Source organism: Chelonia mydas, chromosome 9 (assembly GCF_015237465.2).
Source record: "Chelonia mydas isolate rCheMyd1 chromosome 9, rCheMyd1.pri.v2, whole genome shotgun sequence".
Taxonomy (NCBI): domain Eukaryota; kingdom Metazoa; phylum Chordata; order Testudines; family Cheloniidae; genus Chelonia; species Chelonia mydas.
The window spans coordinates 97014922-97036919 of NC_057855.1; the positions used below are offsets into that span (position 1 = coordinate 97014922).

At 42.4% G+C, this 21998-nt stretch overlaps 1 long non-coding RNA gene across 1 annotated transcript; it reads left to right on the plus strand.

Annotated features, from left to right (window-relative positions):
* Nucleotides 1–5744: 5744 nt before the first annotated feature.
* On the plus strand, nt 5745–19755 carry LOC122461803. The gene is made up of 5 exons (XR_006283994.1): nt 5745–5842; nt 9589–9726; nt 14708–14856; nt 16214–16441; nt 19305–19755. It is a non-coding gene; the product is annotated as an uncharacterized LOC122461803 (long non-coding RNA).
* The last annotated feature ends 2243 nt before the right edge of the window (nt 19756–21998 follow it).

The following is a 21998-nucleotide window of genomic DNA, read 5'->3' on the forward strand; positions in this document are numbered from 1 at the left end:
ACCAAAATTAGTTTTTGCAGCTGAGTAAATATGATATATTATTACAAAATACATAATTCAGAAGTAATACTTGAGGGAAATATACATATAATAGACTATTTGTTATTATATGCAGCATTGTTGTAGCCATGTCGGTCCCAGGATATTAGACAGACAAGGTTGGTGAGGTAATCTCTTTTATTGGACCTACTTCTGCTGGTAAGAGACAAGCTTTGGATCTCACACAGAGCTCTTCTTCAGGTCAGGACAAAAAAACAAACAAAAAACCTTTTGATAAGAAAAACAATTCTCAAACCATGAGATGCTATAAAAATGTATAAAAGACTACGGTTTGTAATTTAGAGAGGTATAGTCAATGAAGTAGAAAAATAAATAACATGGATGAAAATATATTTAAAATGGAGACATTAGCTTATCTATTCAGAATCCAAAAGAGAAAACACAGGGCCTGATGCTGCATTCCTTGTGCATCCAAAACTCTTAACTGGCTTCAGCGGGATATTTGAATCGGCAAGGAATTCAGAACCTGCTCTACATGGGTTGTATTTTCAAGCACAGAAGTTCAATAGAGCCCTATCCTGAAAAGACAACATGAGTAATTTAGTCATGAGCATAGTAGTACCTTCTTGGGGCCATTCACATACCTGTTTGCAAGATTTAACCCATGACAGTCTGTATCCCCACAGGTCTTAATCCTGTGTGGTTCTGAGTTCCCCCAAAGTCAGTGGGAATTAAGTGCACTCAGCGCCTTGCAGAATCAGCCCCTATAGCAACCACATTTCCATGAAAGAGCAGTTCAGAAATCCCTAGAAAAGAATATAGAATACAGAATAGAACTCAGGATTACAGAGAGCTGCATGCAGATTTCTAACTTCTAACTTTCTAACTAATTTCTAACATTCTGCCAAGCTATGAAAATAAATACAGGAAAAAATAGTGTTTTCATGCTTACCATTTCAATTTTGCTTTCATAAACATACATATCATAAACTTACCAAAGAGTTCGTTAAAAATAATGGCTAAATATTAATATGCAAAAATACTTTAAGGCATATCAGATATGTATCAAGTGTTATATTACATATCATAGCAGCCAATAGTATAAAAATTCAGTCTAAAACGAGAAATGAACTCCACATTACTATGTATACATTTAGTTTGTTTTTCAATTATAATAAAGAACATCCTTTGCATTTAGATTAACTTTATTTAGTAGAATAAAGATTGTATTGTTCCTTTGAAAGATAATAATTCACTTTGTAAAAAATTCCAGGTAACTTGTATGTTAGTAGTATATCATTTTATCCCTAACTTTTGCTATTTTAAATAGCTTGGTCTACAAAAAGAGTAAGGTAGAGTAGATGAAATAGCAAGACAAAAATAATAAATTAGCAATTAAAGGACAAATACAAATTTAAAATCTATAATACAAAAAGGTAACTTCATTCAGTATTTCGTAGAGAATTGTACAAACTATATTTTTAATATATTAAATTGCTCAGAAGTCTAAACATGATTTAATACATTTCATTTTTAATTGACACTTAAGAAAATTTTGAATTATAATCCCAAAATATTTGTTTTTACCCTGTCCTTGCAAAGGGAAAAGTTATTTGATTCTTAATCAGTTGCAACTGAATATTGTTTTAAAACAAGGTAAATTCAGCAGGACATGATACCTCAGACATAGTTTACAAGAATAATTCTTACTGTACAGATATGGTGCAAGAGTCCAAATACGATGTTACTCTCCTGGGCCCCGATCCTGCAAAGGTTTACACACACACACTTAACTTTATTAAGCACTGTGCGTGAAATCCTGGCCCTTCTGACTTCAATGTGACTACTCCCTGTTTGTAAAAGTTAAGCATGTGTAAATCTTCACAGGATCAGGGTCATGGTTTAGATATGTTTGACCATGTTTTATGGACAATGGTTAAAGTAGTAAATCGAACAGTTTTTTAATTTTGTTTTTTGTGATGAGATGCCCCTTGTTGGATACTCCTTTCCAAAAGTAGAGTTAAACTGAAAGACTGCAGACATGACTATAAAATAATCTGGTTTTCTACGGATTGCTTTTATGTGTTAGTTCTACAACTTTAGAAGAAGTCCTTTGTTTAACTTGTAAATATTCTTAGTTTTAAGAAGCAAAGTAGATTCCATTCACTTGACAAAAACATAGTCTCTTCTTATCAGAACAGATATGTATCTAATAAGTGTAGTTTGATTTGAAAGATGATTTTTTTATTCACAGATATTAATCCCAGCTATTTAAATTGTTTCTAGTTTTCACTTCTTTTCTTTTGTGCATCTGGATAGTTCAGCACATTTCACTCAGCATTTCTCAGAAGGTCAGACAATAGTACTAATTCTTGAAGGAAAGAGAAGTGGAGGAGACAGTCCAAGGGAATCTTGAACCTAGCAGTTAGGTTATGAATCAGTAACCAAGCTGAGACAGAACATAAGAAACTATCTGTAACACTGAAAAGAAAAAAGAGCACTGAAAAAAAGTAATATTGCCCTATCTTCTTCTCTGCATGTGTGCAGGTATATAGCTAAATGATATAAAATGCTAAGTTTCTGTATATCTGGTACAAGGAAAATAATTAAACCTAATATATTCACAATAAATTCTGAATATGATGTATAAGTAAACATTACCACCATGTATACAATTAAATGCCTCACTTAATCTTCACAATTGTTTTCTTAATTTAGGACAAAATATTACTTTGGTAAATAATGTATTTTAGTAATGTCACTTTTGTGTGCAATAATCTATAAATCATATGTGTATTTGAAAAGGGCGTCCACAAAGTGCATAACTTTCTTCTCAACTAATTTACACAGCCTGAATACTATCAGTGGACAAAGCTTTATATTAAATAGTCTTCACAGACGTTTTCTGTGATTATTACATTTTTGTAGTATGTGATATATTTGCAATACTAGTGGATTCCATTCCAAAAATAAAAGTTAAAATTTAGCAAAAGGGTGTAAAAATAATGTTAATACCATTTAACCTTATCTGTGCAACATTTTCATATGGATTTATTTCACTGTCTTTCATCTGTGTTTGTTGAAAGTATAAGTTATTTTTGAACTGACAGAAAACAGATGCGTAATTCTTTTTCAGTATTGTGCAAAGCCTGTTGTTCTTATACATTATTTTCTTCTTTGTGTGTCATGTGGCAGAAGAATAACATTACGAGAGCAAATGTTCCATAGAAAATAATTTCAGCTCTTAATGCAGAGTATATGCTACATGCTATTTGTGTGTATTATGTAAAAAAGAAATACTTTCGTTGGATACTTTCTCTGTGGTGTGTGTCCTTCTTAACAATATTTACCTGCTACAAGTTTTAAAAAATTATATTTGACCTTGTTACAATGATTCAGGTTATACTTAATCTTTATTTAATTTTTAGATGCTTTCTATAATAAATTTGTTGAACATACTTGTTAATTCATGAACTTTTGTGATATGTTCATACTTTGAATTATTGTATTTATATCTTACTCTGTTTATGCTGATGTACTCCTAAAATAACAAATAAATATGCCCATGGGTATGTGTTACATGACTGACTTTAATTTAATTAGTTAATTTTTCTTTACCATTGTTGGCTTGTGCTTTCATAAACTTATTTTTAGCTTGTTATAAAAACATTCAGAATGCTACTCTGAGTTGTACAAATATGTTTGCAGTTCAAAATGAGTGGATAATTAATTTTTAGTATCTACATGAGCTATGTTTTAGAATGAATGATTTTAAAGAGCACTTTCACTTGTAATGAAGACACAAATTGCTGTTTCTGGATCAAATAACAAAGTAGCATCTGAAATATTTTTGCTTGTAGGGAGCCCTCCCATCTTGTTCAGGGAGTGCTTTGATATGGTTGCTTTGTTTTAGGCCTCACACACATACTGAAAAGTAGTGAAGCTCTGCAAAACTCAGTTAAAATGTAAAAGAACTTGGCTCTAGAATTTAAAAAAGAAATTAAACAGTAGTAAAAACAAGCTGAACAAAAGCTCTTTTCTAATTGTGTAACCAACATAACACTGATAGATTACTCTCTGGTTTCCATGGGGACCTTTTTGTTCTAAGTTAAGATACCAATGATTAGGGTTAAATGAAGCACCGAATATTATTTCTGAATCACATGGAATGGTTCTCCAACTGGGTGAAATTGTTAATTATTTATTGATATTTTTAAAAGTGATTACATCTAATCCTCTTTAAATTGCTGCCTCTGGCAAGGCACAATTAGCACATTCTTGATCATTCTTGTAAAGTTAGAAACAAATTTAGATAAAAGTTTACAGAATCCACACTTCAGATAATTTGCTGTCAGATTTAGAAATACCTTATCACAAAAGATAAAGGGGATTCTTGTACTCTATGAAGCATTCAAAGCTGAACAGTCCTTATTACATAAAAGGTTACCGATTCAATTTAATCAGATTCTTACAGGAATTTCATGTATTCATAATTTGGAAAGCAATTATCAGCAGAGATGAAATTTTAATGCCTCTTTTAGCACTTATATAACATCTGGGGCTCTATGGGATCAAGTGCTCACAAACACAAATATAGTTTGATTGTGTACAACCTGTTTTAGACGTGTGTGATGTGACAAGGGGGCTGCCAGTTGCTGCTCCTTTATCTCTGTGAGTGCCTAAAAAGTATTGTCCCTGCAACAATTCAGGGAGCTGGCTGCAGCCTGGTGGGAGCTCTGGGCTGTGGTCTGGGGGAGGGGAGAAGGGTTGCGGGGTCACAAGCTCTTAGCTTTTAGCCTCAGCATGACCACAAGTTTTTAAAGCATGAGGAGATCACGTGCTTTACTTTGGGCTGTTAGTTATTCTGAACACATTTTGGTGGAGAATCGCTTTGTTCTCTCTATTTTTCGATTCCCGAAATATTTGGCTCATCCTTTACTGATGTTTAATATATTTCAAGGCGAAAGACAAAAAAGAAAAGAAAAGCAACCTCACTATCATTTTCTCTAAACTGGATGTTCCAAAAAGTGCCCCCCTTCAGCCCACATTTTTATTCTGGTTATTTATCCGGACGACACTGAAACCCATGGGGGTATAAATCCATTGGCATGGGATCTAATTAAGTTATTCAATGTGTTAGTACATGCATGCATTTCTCCTGACTTCCAGCCTTTCCAGATAAAATGAAGGAGCTGCGTGTGTATGTGTGTTGGGTATTGTTCCAGTTCATTGCGGGAGGGAAGTGCTGAGCCGAACACACAATGCCTATTCTTCAGATCATTCCAAACCAGTGCAGTGAGTGAAACCCCTTTGCCCTACACGCATTGCCCGGGAAGGGCATGAAGTTTATATAAATACAAACTAATTTCAAAAGGGAAACATAATCATTAATTGTGGTAAAACACTCCACCAAAAAAATAAATAAATAAAAATCACATACACCCCCTGGATAATTAAATTGCTCAGAAGCTCGGTGCGTTTTTTTATTTACTTTGTTAATGTATTGTGAGGGAAGCAATATTTGAAAAATTTCCAAATCAGAGTAATGTGTCTTTTAAGAAAAATGTAAGGAAGGGGAACCCTGAAGGAGGAGGAGGAGGAGGAGGAGGAGGTTCTGTTTGCTCCCATTGGCCTGGTAGTTTGGGCTGCAGCTGCAGGACACAATTAATTATGCTAATTGTGGAGGGGGGGAGCGGATGTGCTCCCCCCCCTTTATTCCTCTCTCTTCTTTTTGGCTGGTTGGTAAAGGGGAAGGAGACGCCCTGGGCTGGGATCACATGATATTGTCTTCGCGCCACTTTCGTAAACCCTTTTTATTCCAGGTTTCGGCTCGAGCTAAAAGGTAACGTGTTTATCTTTCTGTTTGCTCGACAAAGCCCGCTCCGGGCCGCTTGTCCGGCGCGCTGAGCGCCCGCGGCGACCCGGGCAGCCCTGCGCAGGGCGGCAGAGATGTAATGGTGGGTCGGGGGGCTCCACAACGGAACGCGCCTCTGGGGTGCGGCTCGCCGCAGACCCCCGCGGGGGAGCGGGCTTGCCGGGGCCCCCGGGTCTCGCCCGCCCGCCCGCGGCCGGGTGCGGGTGCGGGGCGGCCCGCAGGCTGGAGTCCGCCGCTCCGGGGCAGCGCTGGGACGCTCGCAGGGCGGCTCCGGCTGCAACGGGCGCAGCGGGGTGCTGGGGGGTTTGCATTCACGCTGCCCGTGGGGGGGGGGGGGGTTGGAAAGTTTCGCGGGGGGGGGGGGCGGCGGGATCTGCGCGGGTGCCCGCGTGGGAGCCGCCGGGCCGTGCCAGGGGCAGCCGCTTTGCGGCGCGACTCCGCTTCCAGCCCCGCTCGCCTTTCTTTTGTCTCCGGCCTCTCCGCGGCGCGCGGAGCCGGCGGCCCGGGGGAGCCCGGCCCGCGCGCGCTGGGGACGGGGCCCCTCGCTCCCCCTGGCCCCGGGAGGGGAGGGGGGCGGCGGGAGGGGGAGGAGGAGACTGGGGGGTGGGGGGGGCCCAAGGCGAGCACATGGCGCCAGGGGTTAAAGCCTCTCCCCCCTTCTTCAGGCCCTTGGAAAGGGCTGGCGTCGCTCTGGGAGCCGCTCACTGCGCATGGGCGGGGGGCAGGCCCGCGCCGCGGGGCACTCTGGGGCGTGTAGTCCCGGCCTCCCGCGCGCCGCGCGCAGGGCAGCAGCAGCGGCGGCGGCACGCGGGGGGCGGGGGGAGCCGGCCATGTGCGGCGCCGGGAGAAGCCGCGCGCGGGGCTCCTCGGGCGGCGGCGGCTCGCCCCGGGGCAGAGGCGGGGGGCGCGCGCTGATCCAGGCGGGACACCCGGCGCGGGCTGCGGGTAAATGGGAGCCGGCGCTGCCGTGGAGACGGGACCGCGGGGGGGGGACCCAGCCTGGGTAACTCGTGGAGACAAAGGGCCCGGAGGGGGAGGGGGCTCCTGCATTGGACACCCCCCCCCCCCGGTGCGCTCCAGGGGCGCGCGGGGCCCGGGGCTGGAACTTCTCCCCGGTGCGAAACTTTCCCGAGTTCGTCCCCGCGGGGCGAGTTCCCAGCTCCCGGGGCGGGGGGGGGGGTTCCCCCCCCCCCGGGACTGGCCATGGCTGGGGGGCAGGCGGCCGGGTCCCCCGCCACCAACAGGTGGGGGGGGGCACGAGCTGCGGCCACGTGGGGCGAGGGGGAGCGCCCCCCCCCCGGCAGCGGGGTTGGGGGGGAAAGAGCTGCACGGCGGGGGTGGGGGGCGGGGCGCGGCTTGGCGCGTTTTTGGGACTTTGAATGGAGGACTCCATTTCCCAGCATGCCTTGCCCCTTTCTCTTTAATCGCCGCGGCTGCAGCACGAGGGCCGGAGCGGGCCGCCCCCGTGCACGTGGTGGGGGGCGGCCGGGCGAGGGGTGCAGCGCCCGGGCCCCCCCTGCAGCTCCCGGGGAGGGGGGGGCGGCGGGGATGCAGCCCGGGTGCAGCGATGCACGAGCCAAAGGTAACGGCGGGGGCGGGGGCGGGGGCGGGGGCGGGGGGGGGGCTCCAGCCCCCCGGGAGAGGAGCCGCCGCCGGGGAATCCGCCCTGGGTCGCAGCTCCCGGCCTTCCCCCCGCTCCCTTTCCCCCGTAGCTGTGGGGCCCACAGAAAATGGGGGGCAGGTGCGGGTCCGATCGCTGGCCGGGGGTGTTCTGCAGAGAACAGGCGGGTTTTTTGTCTGCGGGGGGGGCGCGAAAATCTGCCCAGGGTGCGGGGAGGTTTTTGTAGTTTTTTTTTATTGTCCTGCATCTTTTTATTGTATTTTTATTTTTTGTTGGGGGGGGGGGCGGTTATCTTTAATTCAAGAGAGGGAGCAAGGTTTGCAAACTGAACTTGTGGGTGGCCCTATGAGGGAGGTTTTCAGAGATGTGAAGGACGCAATATTGAATAATGTTATCTGTCTTTTGGCACGAGGGGTTAACCTGGTAGTGTTTCTGAAGCTCTGCAGGCAGTGTACAGCTCTTACCCGTAACACATAGCAACGACAACTTCGCAGCTAGTGAAACTTTTTAAAACAAAACAAAAAAAAATAAATAAAAGGGGTAAAATTATTAAAATCTGGAGGCAACTTTTTTGAGATCAAGTCAACTCTTCATTAGAATTTAAATTTATTTTAATGTTGGCAGTGGAATGTGGCGAGTAGGTCCCTGTTTTACATAAGTGATCTAATGTGGTCTCTCTTTATCTTAAATTATTTAGGCAGTTGTTTGATAACCAGCGCTAGGTAGCTGAGGTAGCATGTGATTGTGTAAGGCATTAAGTGCAAGAAGTGTGCCTCTGTTCATAGACTGAATCCACAGCCACTATAATGTATTCATTTTATTCCATATTAATCAAAACCAGCTTTTCATTGTCACTTAACTGCGTGCAACACTACACCTTCTACTTTATAACCTTTTAGCTGAAATAAATAGCTAGCTGTGGGTTTGTGCTGCGAAATAAACTCGGATATGCTTATTAAGCACTTATTTTATTTAGGGTTGTGTTGTCTTAGTGTGGGTGCACCCAGCTCAATTGAGTGGTCTGCATGCACACAAGGAATAATGCTGAATAATCTCTCTTCCCCCTCCCCCGCCAAGCAGATGGTCAGTCTGCCATGAGATAACACTTATGGCAAGATATGAGTGCCTCAGAGCCTTTGGAAATGGGAGAGGCAGAATGGCTAATGGGGAGATAATGCCCTGTTGGGGGATGGGGTAGGTATTCTGCCCTCATGTGCCTAATTGAGGAAACTGACCAATACATAATTATACTACTATTAAACTTCTGGTAAGACTCCCTCTATTATAGTTCTTAATGGAAAAATCTACTCAAAACTGAACACATCTGCCATATGCTGTATTTAGATTCTAGATAAACCAGATCTGAGGGCATCTTGTCTTCAGCTTCACACTTATACGTGATAATGTAAGGTACACAACCGTAACTCTTGCCTATGAGTCTTACTTGTATTGAGAGCATAGCTTTTGCATTAATTTTAAATAACAGAATATCTGAGGGGTCATCTTGGAATTCTAATCTGTTGTAATTAGCTACAGATGTAGTCCAGTAAATTCTGTCAGTGATGGTACAATGAACGAAATCACATGGCAGAATTTTGTTCAAGCTGCTGGGGAAACAATTATTAACTTTGAGCACATTGGTCAGGATGAGTAAAAGGTAGCTAATGCTAGTATTGGAGGCACTTGGTCAAATTAAAGTAAAATATTTGCTAAGTATTGGGTTTCTTACTGGGGGGGCACCTAAGCGTAGGTGTAGGCCAGAAGACTTAAGAGAACATCACCTGTTTTTTAAACTCCTCAATTAAAAAATAATAATAATAATAAAGCAAGCCATATGATGGGCTTTTTACTTTAGCTTAATTTTGGAATCCGCTTCACTAAATTCCTGCTAAACAACCTGGTTCGACTTTACTGGGTAACTTGACTTTTACTCAAAACCTAGTTCTGAATCTGCACTTGAATGAACAATGGGAAAAGGTTGCACTGAATCCTAAATTCAGCAATAAATTACTCTCAAGGTCTTCTGAGAGTAGGTTCTTAATTGCTATAGTTTCTGTGTGTGGTGTTAATGTTCTGGTTTTTCTCTTGGCAGGTGTTGTCCTGAATGCCACATTGATACTGAAACACGTTTCTACCTGATCTTCACTGTGCTGAAAAAAGACGACCGAAGTCTGAGGAGCTTCATCCTGGTGGAAGGGCCTTGAGTTGTGCAAAAGTGCTTACAGTGCAGGTAGCATTTTGGTATCTACTGCAGTGGAAGCACTTCTAGCATTACAATGGCAGTTCAGTCCCACACGTTTGTAGGATTGTAGCTGTCCCCATAATCGAGCCTGCTTTATGTCTGCTTTGCAAGTGTTCCTTGTGTTAAGGTGCATCTAGTGCAGTTAGTGAAGTAGCTTAGAATCTACTGCCCTAAATGCTCCTTCTGGCACAAGCTGCCTACTGTACATCTTGAAAAAGTTTGTTCATCCTCCATATATTAGATTAACCATTAAAATAGCCTGTAATTAAAACCCAGGGTGTTTTCTCCCTTAAGGTTCTTACAAAAGAAACAAAACTGATTTTTGTCCTAGCAGTATCAAAGTGCTCATAGTGCAGGTAGTTTTTGAATTGGATCTACTGTAATGTGGGCACTTATAGTACTGCCAGATAAAATGCATCTTGGCCAGTGGCTGTCATGAAAAGATAGTGCTGACTACAGTCAGTTTTGCAGGATTGCATTCCAGCTTATTCCAAACGCTGTGCAAATCCATGCAAAACTGACTGTGGTTGCATTCATTCGGTTGCGAGGAATAGGTTTCTGAACATTTTTTCGACGAAGGCTTTTGCGCTGGTTTCTCCATGGGTGGGGATTTGTTGCATTACTTGTAGCTATGTGTAGAGTATTGCACTTGTCCCGGCCTGTGGAGGAAAGGAGGACTTGTCGCCAATTCTGCTGTTTAAAAGTTGCCTGTGTGCTAAGCTTTGTTTTGCTGTTGTCGGGTGGATCACGATGCAATTTTGATTAGTTTAGCAGGAGAAAAATTGCACGGTATCCATCTGTAAACCGCAGGACCTTCATCGCTGACAATGTAGTTTTTGTCAGTACTCAAATGTAATGGTGTGAAAATTGTAGTAATTTGTCTCAAATGGTTTTGGTTTTATTTTGAAAATTGAGGCTTTATGAGGGGGTGAGGTGGAGGGACAGTTGTCTCAAAATTCCATCACTAATCCACTAATAGAAAATTGGATGCAGTTAGGACTGTCCAAGGTGGAACTCGCATGTGAAGAATGAAGTTTGTATGAATACTGAATGTAACTGGCGGTGTAGTGGACTTGTCAATAAAGTGGATTTAAAGAAGTCTTGTCTTTAACAACGTGTATCATTCAAGTGGTTCTGCTGCAGCAGATAGGGAGGAAAATGAGGGAGTCCCCCCTTGGTCGGCCTTTACGTTTGTCTTGCAGCCCCTCCTTCTGTCTCGCCTCCCCAGAAAACTGGATGCTCCCTGGTCTGGAGGAAGAGCCTCCTGGGAAAGCAGGAGGGAGGCAATGTTCTGAAGACTGAGCCGCTGCTGTTACTGCAAGCTTCAGCCCAAGTGGTTCCAAGATGGGAGAAGAGAAGTGCTGGTGGTTCTCTCCCCCCCCCCCCCCCAAAAGGTCAAAGCCCAGGGAGGGAGCTGCAGGACAGATATTGGCAAACAGCAAAGTTGGCTTTCTCAGCACTGGCCTCTAATCAACCTTGTGCTGTCCTTGAGAGGAGGGTCACAGAAATGGTGGCTTTTCCAGCCCCCTCTTCCAAGGTTTAATATGGGTACCAGATTCTTAAGAGGCACAGGCACCTTCCCCCTGCTTAAGACATCAGGGTAGGTACAAGGAAGGCATTTATTTCCCCATATAATGCCTGGCTGAGAGACACCTCAGTCAAAAATATTGTCTCCTACAAAGGTATCTTGAGTGTGTGCAGAGTTTAAGGTTGTCTGGATTCCCCCAGGGTTTTTGCTCATGTTACACAGAGTAAGTATGAAATTAGTGTCTTTTAGGATTTGAGTTTACCCAAACTCCTGGCACGATCAGGCATTTCAAAAATGCCTTGGAAAAATACTATTCACTGCAGTGGTTTGAAATAGTTTGCTTAATTTTAGCTTGACTGTATATGGCAGTTTTGGTATTGTCCTTACTGGGACAATAGAAATTCGTGAGTGGGGTTTTCAGAATTTGCTTATACAACCTGGACTCTAATTGTAGGTTTACTTTCTAATCTTTGTGTAAATGGAGCACTTGTCTGGAACTTTCAATCCACTGCACAAATACTAGACCGTGTTCCTCTCTAACTTTAGAGCATAGTTGCTCTAGGCTTGTTGACATCAGAACAATTGGCCACAATATTCACTCATCGTAACCTTTTTTGTCGTGGAGAAATTGCAATGTCATACACCTCAAACTGATGTGATTGCTAGGCTCTCCATTAAATTACAAGGCACTGGGGGGTGTTCATGCTTAAATAATAAAAATGAACCCTGTCACCATCCTCACCACATTTTAGTATAGCAGAAAAATCTTGATACCAACACTACTAATGGAGAGAGTCCAGTCTAGTAGCAAATGCATGAGACCAGTGCTCAGCACCTGACATTAAATGGAACAATATTTCCATTTAGCTGCTGCAAGACCTCACCATGTCTCTATTGAGCTTTTTTTCCTAAATGTCCCTGCTGTCCTTGTCCTATACATTGCTTTGCTGACAAGGTTTAAAGTATGGGGTGAGATACTAAAGCCACTGCATTCATGTAACAAAGTTGAAATGCAGCCGACAGTTGAAGCTACTGAGGAGCATGTGGTAACTGAGCTAGCTATCTACTAGGTGTTCGGTTCTAAATGACAAGTTCACACTTCTGCAATTTTGGTGTGTGAGGAGAGCTCACTGTCTTTTTGCTTGCACTATTAAAGTCTCAAATGTTGAACCTTTCTCCAGTCCTAAACTACACTGAATGAAGGTCCACGCACTGATGAGTACAATAGAAAAATCCAAGGCTATGTTGCAAGAGGCTTCTGCAAACTGCTTGCCTCGATGTACCATTTACATAACATATGTTTTTATTGTTGGATTACACCATTTAAAGCAATCTAAAGCAGATCAGAATGTTTTTCTGTCCCTGTGTTTCCAGGACTTGTATTCTGTTAGCGGTTGCATTTATCAATGGTGTCAGTTACTAAATGGCAATGTGGGACCAGAATTGCAGGGTATTGGAATACTTTGCAGCAGGAAAAGGGATTTTAAAGTTAAACACACACACACACACTGCTGTCGTCATTCTTTAAAAATCTTTAAAGGTCAGTGAGCAAGAACATTTTTATTCAGAAGCTGTAAGCTTCCACATTAGTTTATCCAAAACACTTGTTTATTTTGTACACTCCAGCTATACATATAATTGGTTAGTCACAGCCTCCTTTAGCTCTTAAAATATGGAAAGTTTAATGGTGTGCTCCAATGAACAGTAGACTAATGCTGGCTTGCTTAGCACAGTTTTTCAGATTCAAATATGCAATCGATTTTACTCCAATCAAAATATATTTGGAGATTTATTGCTGCTGGCAATAGATCAACCTTTGTACTCTGTGCAGGGTGCCTTATGTCCAATTTGTTAAAGAGCTGTAAAAGATGGCTTTATTTTTATGCAAATATTTTGGGTTTTAGTTTTTGTGTTTAATCTGATGTAACCCCAGCAGGACCAAAAATTCAGAAGTTAACCTGAATAGGTATGTTTATCTGAAATCTCCCAGTTTTGTTGTATTGGAAGTAGTTGGGCCCTATGGATCTTCCATGTTTAGTGTCAGGTTTCAGAGTAACAGCTGTGTTAGTCTGTATTCGCAAAAAGAAAAGGAGTACTTGTGGCACCTTAGAGACTAACCAATTTATTTGAGCATAAGCTTTCGTGAGCTACAGCTCACTTCATCGGATGCATACTGTGGAAAGTGTAGAAGACCTTTTATACACACAAAGCATGAAAAAATACCCCTCCCCCACTCCACTCTCCTGCTGGCAATAGCTTATCTAAAGTGATCACTCTCCTTACAATGTGTATGATAAGGTGGGCCATGTTTAGTGAGAGTTTATCATGGGGAGCTATGAAGGTCATCTTACATTTAGAAAAAAAAAAAAAGTGGAAATAATAGAACCTCAAATGTTCCAATTGCACTGAAACTACTCAAAAGACTGAAGTTTCTGTGTATCTAAATAGGAAACCTAGATATGGGTATTTCTTTTCAAAGCTATTCCGTGTCAAAAAGCCTAAATCTAGGTATACCATTGAACTATACATTATGTAGAGGAAAGATAAACTTGTGCTTGAGGGTTTTGTCTGAACACAAAAGCTGGACCACTTTATAGTTAAAAACAACCATGCTGGGTCAGACCAGTGGTCCACCAGCCTGGTATCCTCACCCTGACAGTAGCCAGTACCAGATGCTTCAGAGGGAATGAACAGAACAGGCCAATTATCGTCAAACAACATCCCTTGTTGTCCAGTCTGGCCTGCAATGTGCAGGAGGTCAGACTAGATGGATCATGATGGTCCCTTTTCACCCTAATGTCTATGAGTCCCAGCAGCTGGGAGTTAGAAGTTTAGGGACAGTTAAACCAACATCTCGTGAATGCTGTTACATTGGTATAAAGGTGCTTTATGCTGGTATACTATCTACCCCTTTACACTGGTATAACTGGGCCCACGAGCGGTTGTACAGTATAACTACTTTGGTTAAAATAAATAAATTATTTTTAAAAATTGCACCTGTAACCAAAATGGTTATGCTGGTACAAAAGCTAGGCCGAAGATACTGGCCTGGACCCAAGAGGCTAGATTCAATCCCTGGCTCTCTTACAGACTCCTGTGTGACTGTGAAGTCATTTCATTTTGCTTTGCCTCAGTTCCCCTCCTATAGAATGGTGACAATGCTACTTCCCTGCCTCCTGGGAGGTTCTGAGGATAATTTCATCAATATTTGTGAAGTGTTATGGTGCTGGGAGCCAGATTGCTATCAAGACATCCATCTAGATACCCAGGGCATAGGAATGGATAATTGGGCCTAGCACTATTGCTTTGGCACAGTAGTGGAGGAAGAAATCTTTGTATTTCTACTGTCCTTATTCTTGTAAATTATTTTGCTGTCTGGTTTAAGATATTTATAGTTGCTTTTAAACAAAAATATTTCAAATATATAATTCTCCATTCGAGGTATTGAAGATAATGGGGCTATTTGACATCACCAGTGCTGGACTGTCGGCTGGATTTTAAATTTTAAAAAATGTTTCCTATTATGGAGGACAGGACATCAGGAAGAAAGGCAGGCACTAGGACATTTTGAAGAGAATAAATTGAGAAAGGTACATATTGTTTGAGAAGTAAAAGCTACTTGGACAGAAACTATTCTTGTTTTGGGAATCTCAAATAGCATCTAAAATACAACCTGCAAGCCTATTATTACAGACTGGGAAGACTTCTGTATTATTATTTTCAATTTCCTTTCTTTGAAATGGTGCCACAAAACAAAATCCTGACATAATATACAGATATTACCCTACCCTAGGCTACATTTTGTCTATCAAGGCTATTCACTGAATACAATTTTTTTCTATTAAAAGAAACTGTTAAAATTACTCTTAATATTTCCTGACTACCTTTGTTTTTAAAATGTCTGTTGCCGGTCAATATAATCCTGCCTAAATCAGTGGGTTAACCCTGGGTAAACTTTTTTTTTTGAAGTGTCTTTCAGAATTTATATCTGGTATACTTGCCCCGGTTCATCTTGCATTGTTTCCAAGTTGCCCTGTCCAAAGTAATTACAATGTGTTTCTGTAATAACTGGTTTTGATTTTCGGAGTAGATTACATTTAATCAGACTGTAGTCATTGGACATAAAGGCGCAAGTATTTCTAATTTGCTCAGTCGTCTTGGTCACTGAATCAACTATTGTCCGGATCGAAGCCAGATCTGAGCCTAGTCGCTTTGGAGACCCAAAGGTTCAGGCAGTAACTACGTATTACATCTATCATTACTAACTCTTTTGTGCCTTTTTTCTCAAAAGTTTCATGGTACTTAAGAGTTAATAATCACGTGCAATTATAACATTCATGTACTTTAGTCCTTTTTGGCTTTGTACAGCTACCTATTGTTTTAAATTACTGTGCTTTTGCTGTTCTGTAGTCAAGCATTTCAGCTTCTCTGTTGCATATTGACCACCAGTCACCGGTTAGTTTGCCCGGTATCTTTCCCAGTGGGGGCCATTGATTGTTATGTCTGCTTCTCACCTTTTTTCATAAAGTGGCAACTTTTCAGGCTAGAAAAGCTGTGAAGATACAAACCCCGCACTGGGGGTATAAACACTGGGCCTGCCAGGAAGGAGTTGCTCTGGGCCTGCCAGATGTGCAAGTCATGTCCAGAGTGGAGGAGGAGTTTGAGAAGGGAGAAGGTCAACTGAGGGGTGGGCAACTCTGGGAGGTGAGCAGAGTACAGTATTGAGCTTCCCAGCTCCCAGGGAGAGGCCTGGCGGGGAGCAGAGTCCACTCCCTTGCCTTAAAGAAGGCCCAGATTCTCTGAGGTGAAAGGGGCTGTGCCATATTCTCCTGCTGGACTTTGAGCCTGACTTGGAGTGGTCCAAGGCCCCTCTGAAGGAAGAGAGCCCAGCGGCCCACCTGGGACTGATTGTATTTTCTTGTTTTTGTTAATTTTCCTGTTCCTCAGTTTGTTTGTTTTGTTCTCTGGGACGCTGGAATGTCAGAGGGCTGAGAACCTGTCCCTGGCAGAGTGCTACCGAGCGACCAGACCTCCAGTGAGCGTACAACCCTGTCAAAACTCCAAGGGGATGCTACTGATAAGAGACCACTGTGATCATCTCATCTGACCCCCTCTGAAAGGGAAGTGCCTGTATAATACACACGATGGGGAATCATTATCCTGAATCACGAAAAGGTCAGTCACTAAGGAAATGGTTTTATATATAATTTTTAAAAAATCCCATGAAACGGGAAATGAGCATTTTATTAATCTGATGACCTAAAGCAGGAGTAAAGTGACTGGTCTGTGCATGGAAATGCTGATTGCAGCAGGGGCTCTATTTGATGCAAAAGTAAATGCAAAGTATGGTGCCAGTCTCTGCTGGTAGAGGCAACCCAATGAGTGTCATGAAACGGTGGCAGATATGTCTAAGATTAATTCCGAAACTTTAAAGAAAACGATTCTAACAAATCTGTTGCTACTTAACGACTTCAAAGGTCACTAGTCTTAATGGCACATTAAAGACTAATAGATTTATTTGGGCATAAGCTTTCATGCGTAAAAAAACACTTCAGATGCACCTGTAGATTGCACCGGACTCCTTGTTTTTGGGGATACAGACTAACATGGCTACCCCCTGATACTAGTCTTAATGAGCATTCAGCTGGCAGCCTCAGATGTGAGGAGGACTCGAGCTAGAATACTATCCCCAGAAATAAGAGACATGCTTGAGTCTGGCTTGCACTTTCTGGGCATCTATTGTTGCTGTTTCTATGGATTTGGCTTCTGTTACTTTGGCAGATGATGGTAGAGCTGGTCGAAAAGGTTTTCTTGACAAAAATTCCTCTTTGAACAATACAAAATGTCATGAAAACTTGTATCATTTTAATTTTTCCAATTTTTGACTAAATGAAATTTAGTTTGGAAAATATTTGATTTGGAGGGGAGGGGAAGGAGAGAAAAGGAAAAAGCTCAGCCCACAAGAAATTTGTCTTCATTCGATTTAATTTGGTTTATTTTGCCTCTTTTTGAAAAATTAGAAAATGTGGGGGGAAATTTCTAACGAAACAAAAACTTTTAATTTCATTGAAAAAAAATGTGTAGAATTTTTTTTCCATTTTTTTGAGCAGCAGCTAAGGTACAGGAAGTCTGTATCTTAACCACGTATTTCATTCAAAAGAACAACCAGCAACAACTTAATTTGCGGATTCAAAATGTTTTACTTTATTTGTTATGATGGTATCAGTGGCAGAGATATAGCGGAGATTCTGAAAAGGCAGCATCATGAAAAATCTCTATTTTCAGGACATTGCATCTTCCAAAAAAATAATCCTTATGCTAATTCATATCCTGGAAGTACTTTAGTTTTTAACAAAAAAACAAAACAAAAAAACAAAAACAAAAACAAAACTGAATTTGAGAAACACACACGGGGAAAAAACTTAAGGCTTCTTAACATTCAGCTCAAAATAGCTTAAAAATCTTGGCAAATACTTAATCTTCAGTTAGAGCCTTTGCCATGCTTGAAGAAAGTTAATTTAAAACTAATGAAGTTATGAGTATATGAAAAGAGTGAGCAGATTTTTTTAATGAATTGTGTAAGAACGCATCAGGATGCCATACTCCAGCTGTTCCCGTGTATATTAAATAGTTAATGTTTGTAAAGCACTATATGAGGGATTAAGTAGATTAATACATTACAGACTCTTCAATTCACAAAGGACTCTGGGCGCACCTGAAACTAGGCTGGCCATTCATCTGCTTTTTGTGTGGTTTGTCCCCCGTCCAGTACTGATATAAAACAGGACGTGGTTTTGTCTGGTGTCACGTATGGAGGACACCATTTTGAAGAGTGCATTGCTTCATCCCTGCTGGTATGATGATTGTGTGCGAATGTCTAGTATTCTGGGGATGTGTCAGGGGCCACTGTACCTGAAACCTTAAAAAAAACTGGGGATTCCAAAATTAAGGGTGAAATCCTGGCCTCCGTTACTTTAGTGAGCCAGGATTTCACCCTCCCGGTTGCCCTGAGTTTTACAGAAAACCAGCCAGCTTCTCCAAGGAAGATGTATCGTTTTCAGAACATCAAGCAGCAGTCCACTTAGTGCAGTATCCTGCTTTTGACTGGCCAGGACCAGATGTTTCAGAGGAAGATGCATGAAACCCAACAGTGTGGGATAACCTGGCCCTAGGAAGAGTTCCCCCCCCGAGCTATAAGTTAGTTTGGTTTAAATTCTGAAGCAGGAGGGCTTATATCCTTTCCAAAATAGTTATTGATGTTTAAATTATAACTCTGAATATTCTTGTTGTCCTTAAATGCTACAAGCCTGTATTGAATACTTATTTCTTGCAAAAATGTGGAAGTCTGGTCTTTTTTCTCCCCTAGGTGAAAAAGTCTGAGATCTTAACCAAATAGGTCAAAATTCTCTAAAAATGTTTTCCTGGGCTCCAAGCCTGTATCAAAGTATAGTTGGGCTGACTCATAGTGTCTTGTAAGCAGGTTGATGTGAATAAACCACACCTCCCCCACCCCTTAGCGATATAAGTTACACCAACCTAAGCACTTGTGTACACAGCGCTGTGTCGGCAGGAAAGCTTCTCCTGCCAATGTAGCTTCTGCTGCTCACAGAGGTGGATTTTTTTATGCCAACGGGAGAGCTCTCTCCCATCTGCATAGAGCATCTTCACCAGATGTGCTGCAGCTGCATCCGTACAGCTGTGCCCCTGCAGCGCTGTACGTACGACATGGCCTACGTATAAGTTTGCTAATACAACAGTAAACAAAACATCACCCTTCAATTAGTGCTTTGAGACAGAGCTTCTCTGATAAGGCAGTTCCCAGCGACTGACACAGTGAACAGACCCATTCAAAATATATTTATGTACCCAAACTCTGTTTACGCCCGTTCAGCTTTACTCTCCAGATAGAACGTGTGCCTGGTTTGTTTTAAAAGGGTGATGACAAGTCGATAAAATGGAATTGGAGCCCATGCTCATGGGAGGGCAGGTTTATTGCACTGGGTTTGATGGAGGCTTACAAATGTAGTTTGTGTTGCAGAGCTCCCCAGTGCTGACGTTCCAGCTGCTGGAAGGTTGTCAGCCAGAGAGAAGCACTGGTAGGCCTTTGAACTCCACAGACATGGATTTGGACTTCGAAAAACATTCCCCAACAGAGCAACTCACAGAGCAGAACCTGGTCTGTCGGAGGTTGCCAGGGAACTTTGAGAGCAAGCTTTATCCATCAGATATATGGTGATGAGGGCGGTAGAAGAACATGAAGAGAATAGAATAGTAGGAGGGAGATTGTTGCAACAAGACCATGTGCTATGGTTCTTTGCAGTTTGTAAGAATACTTACAATCTTCATTAATCTTGACAAACAATGTTTATGGTATCTTCAGAGTGTTTTTAAAGGCATTACTATTAATTAGTATCTTGGTGTATATTGCTCCTACGCTACAAAGATGGGATTGCTGGGGGACAGATTGCCGTTTTAAGGACAGGTTTCAGAGTAACAGCCGTGTTAGTCTGTATTTGCAAAAAGAAAAGGAGTACTTGTGGCACCTCAGAGACTAACCCCTCAGACAGAGACAAACACCTACAAGATCTCTATCAAGCATTCTTACAACTACAATACCCACCTGCGGAAGTGAAGAAACAGATTGATAGAGCCAGAAGAGTTCCCAGAAGTCACCTACTACAGGACAGGCCTAACAAAGAAAATAACAGAACGCCACTAGCCGTCACCTTCAGCCCCCAACTAAAACCCCTCCAACGCATTATCAAGGATCTACAACCTATCCTGAAGGATGACCCAACACTCTCACAAATCTTGGGAGACAGGCCAGTCCTTGCCTACAGATAGCCCCCCAACCTGAAGCAAATACTCACCAGCAACCACATACCACACAACAGAACCACTAACCCAGGAACCTATCCTTGCAACAAAGCCCGTTGCTAACTGTGCCCACATATCTATTCAGGGGACACCATCACAGGGCCTAATAACATCAGCCACACTATCAGAGGCTCATTCACCTGGACATCCACCAATGTGATATATGCCATCATGTGCCAGCAATGCCCCTCTGCCATGTACATTGGTCAAACTGGACAGTCTCTACGTAAAAGAATAAATGGACACAAATCAGATGTCAAGAATTATAACATTCATAAACCAGTCGGAGAACACTTCAATCTCTCTGGTCACACAATTACAGACATGAAAGTTGCGATATTACAACAGAAAAACTTCAAATCCAGACTCCAGTGAGAGACTGCTGAATTGGAATTCATTTGCAAATTGGATACAATTAACTTAGGCTTGAATAGAGACTGGGAGTGGCTAAGTCATTATGCAAGGTAACCTATTTCCCCTTGTTTTTTCCTCCCCACCCCGCCCCCACCTTCCTCAGACGTTCTTGTTAAACCCTGGATTTGTGCTGGAAATGGCCCACCTTGATTATCATACACATTGTAAGGAGAGTGATCACTTTAGATAAGCTATTACCAACAGGAGAGTGGGTTTTTTTGGGGGGTGTGGGGGGTGTGGGGCGGGGAGAAAACCTGGATTTGTGCTGGAAATGGCCCACCTTGATTTTCTCCCCCCGCCCCCCCCCCAAAAAACAACCCACTCTCCTGTTGGTAGTAGCTTATCTAAAGTGATCACTCTCCTTACAATTTGTATGATAATCAAGGTGGGCCATTTCCAGCACAAATCCAGGTTATCATACAAATTGTAAGGAGAGTGATCACTTTAGATAAGCTATTACCAACAGGAGAGTGGGGTGGGGGGAGAGAGAACCTTTTGTAGTGATAATCACCCATTTTTTCATGGTTTGTGTGTATAAAAACATCTTCTGTATTTTCCACAGTATCCATCCGATGAAGTGAGCTGTAGCTCACAAAAGCTTATGCTCAAATAAATTGGTTAGTCTCTAAGGTGCCACAAGTCCTCCTTTACGTTTTAAGGATCAAATTCTGCCCTTATATCTGGCTGGCACGTTCCATGTGAAGTCACTGAGAGCTCCTCTGCCCCCAGCCTCTTTAGCCAACCCCATGATCGGTTCTCACATACCTTGTGTCTTAGGTGGGGGCATATGCTTACGGTTAAGTGAACTGAAGGACGAGTTCACACCTATCAATCTCAATAGGGTTTCAACTCAGCCCATAGCAAGGTTTCACCCAGCTCATAACAGTAACCTCTCTGGCTCTGGAACGGCCTCTCACTAAGTATGCATGCAGCACCTAGCACAAGGTGACTATTCTCAGCTGGGGCCTCTAGGTGCTATAGTAATACACATAATAATAATAATGTAAAGAATGAGGGTGATGGTCAGCTGAAATGTAAACAGTTTAAATCATTCCATGGAAGTGGGTTGGGATGGAACCCGAGCACTGGGAATGGATTAATGGAAGGCTAGAGTGCAACTGGGAAGAGAACACTGTGGTACAGCACACAGACGGCTGGTGGGACCACTACAATTTCTAGTCTGTTCTGGCTTGTCTCCAGTGCAGGCAAGTAGCTGTAGCCTCTCCCTTGCATAGGGAGAGTGTTCCAGCCCTTTTTCTCCCCACCCCCAGTCACAAACACAAGCATGTGCACGCACTTGTAACTATAACATGTTCCGCCTATTCATATATTTTAAGGATTGTCTAGACTAACCTGCTTACCACAGATAACTTCTGCAGCAAGGCTGCAACGTCTGTTTGAGCTTTGGTATGTCTTTTTAGAAAGACATCCAGTCTTGATT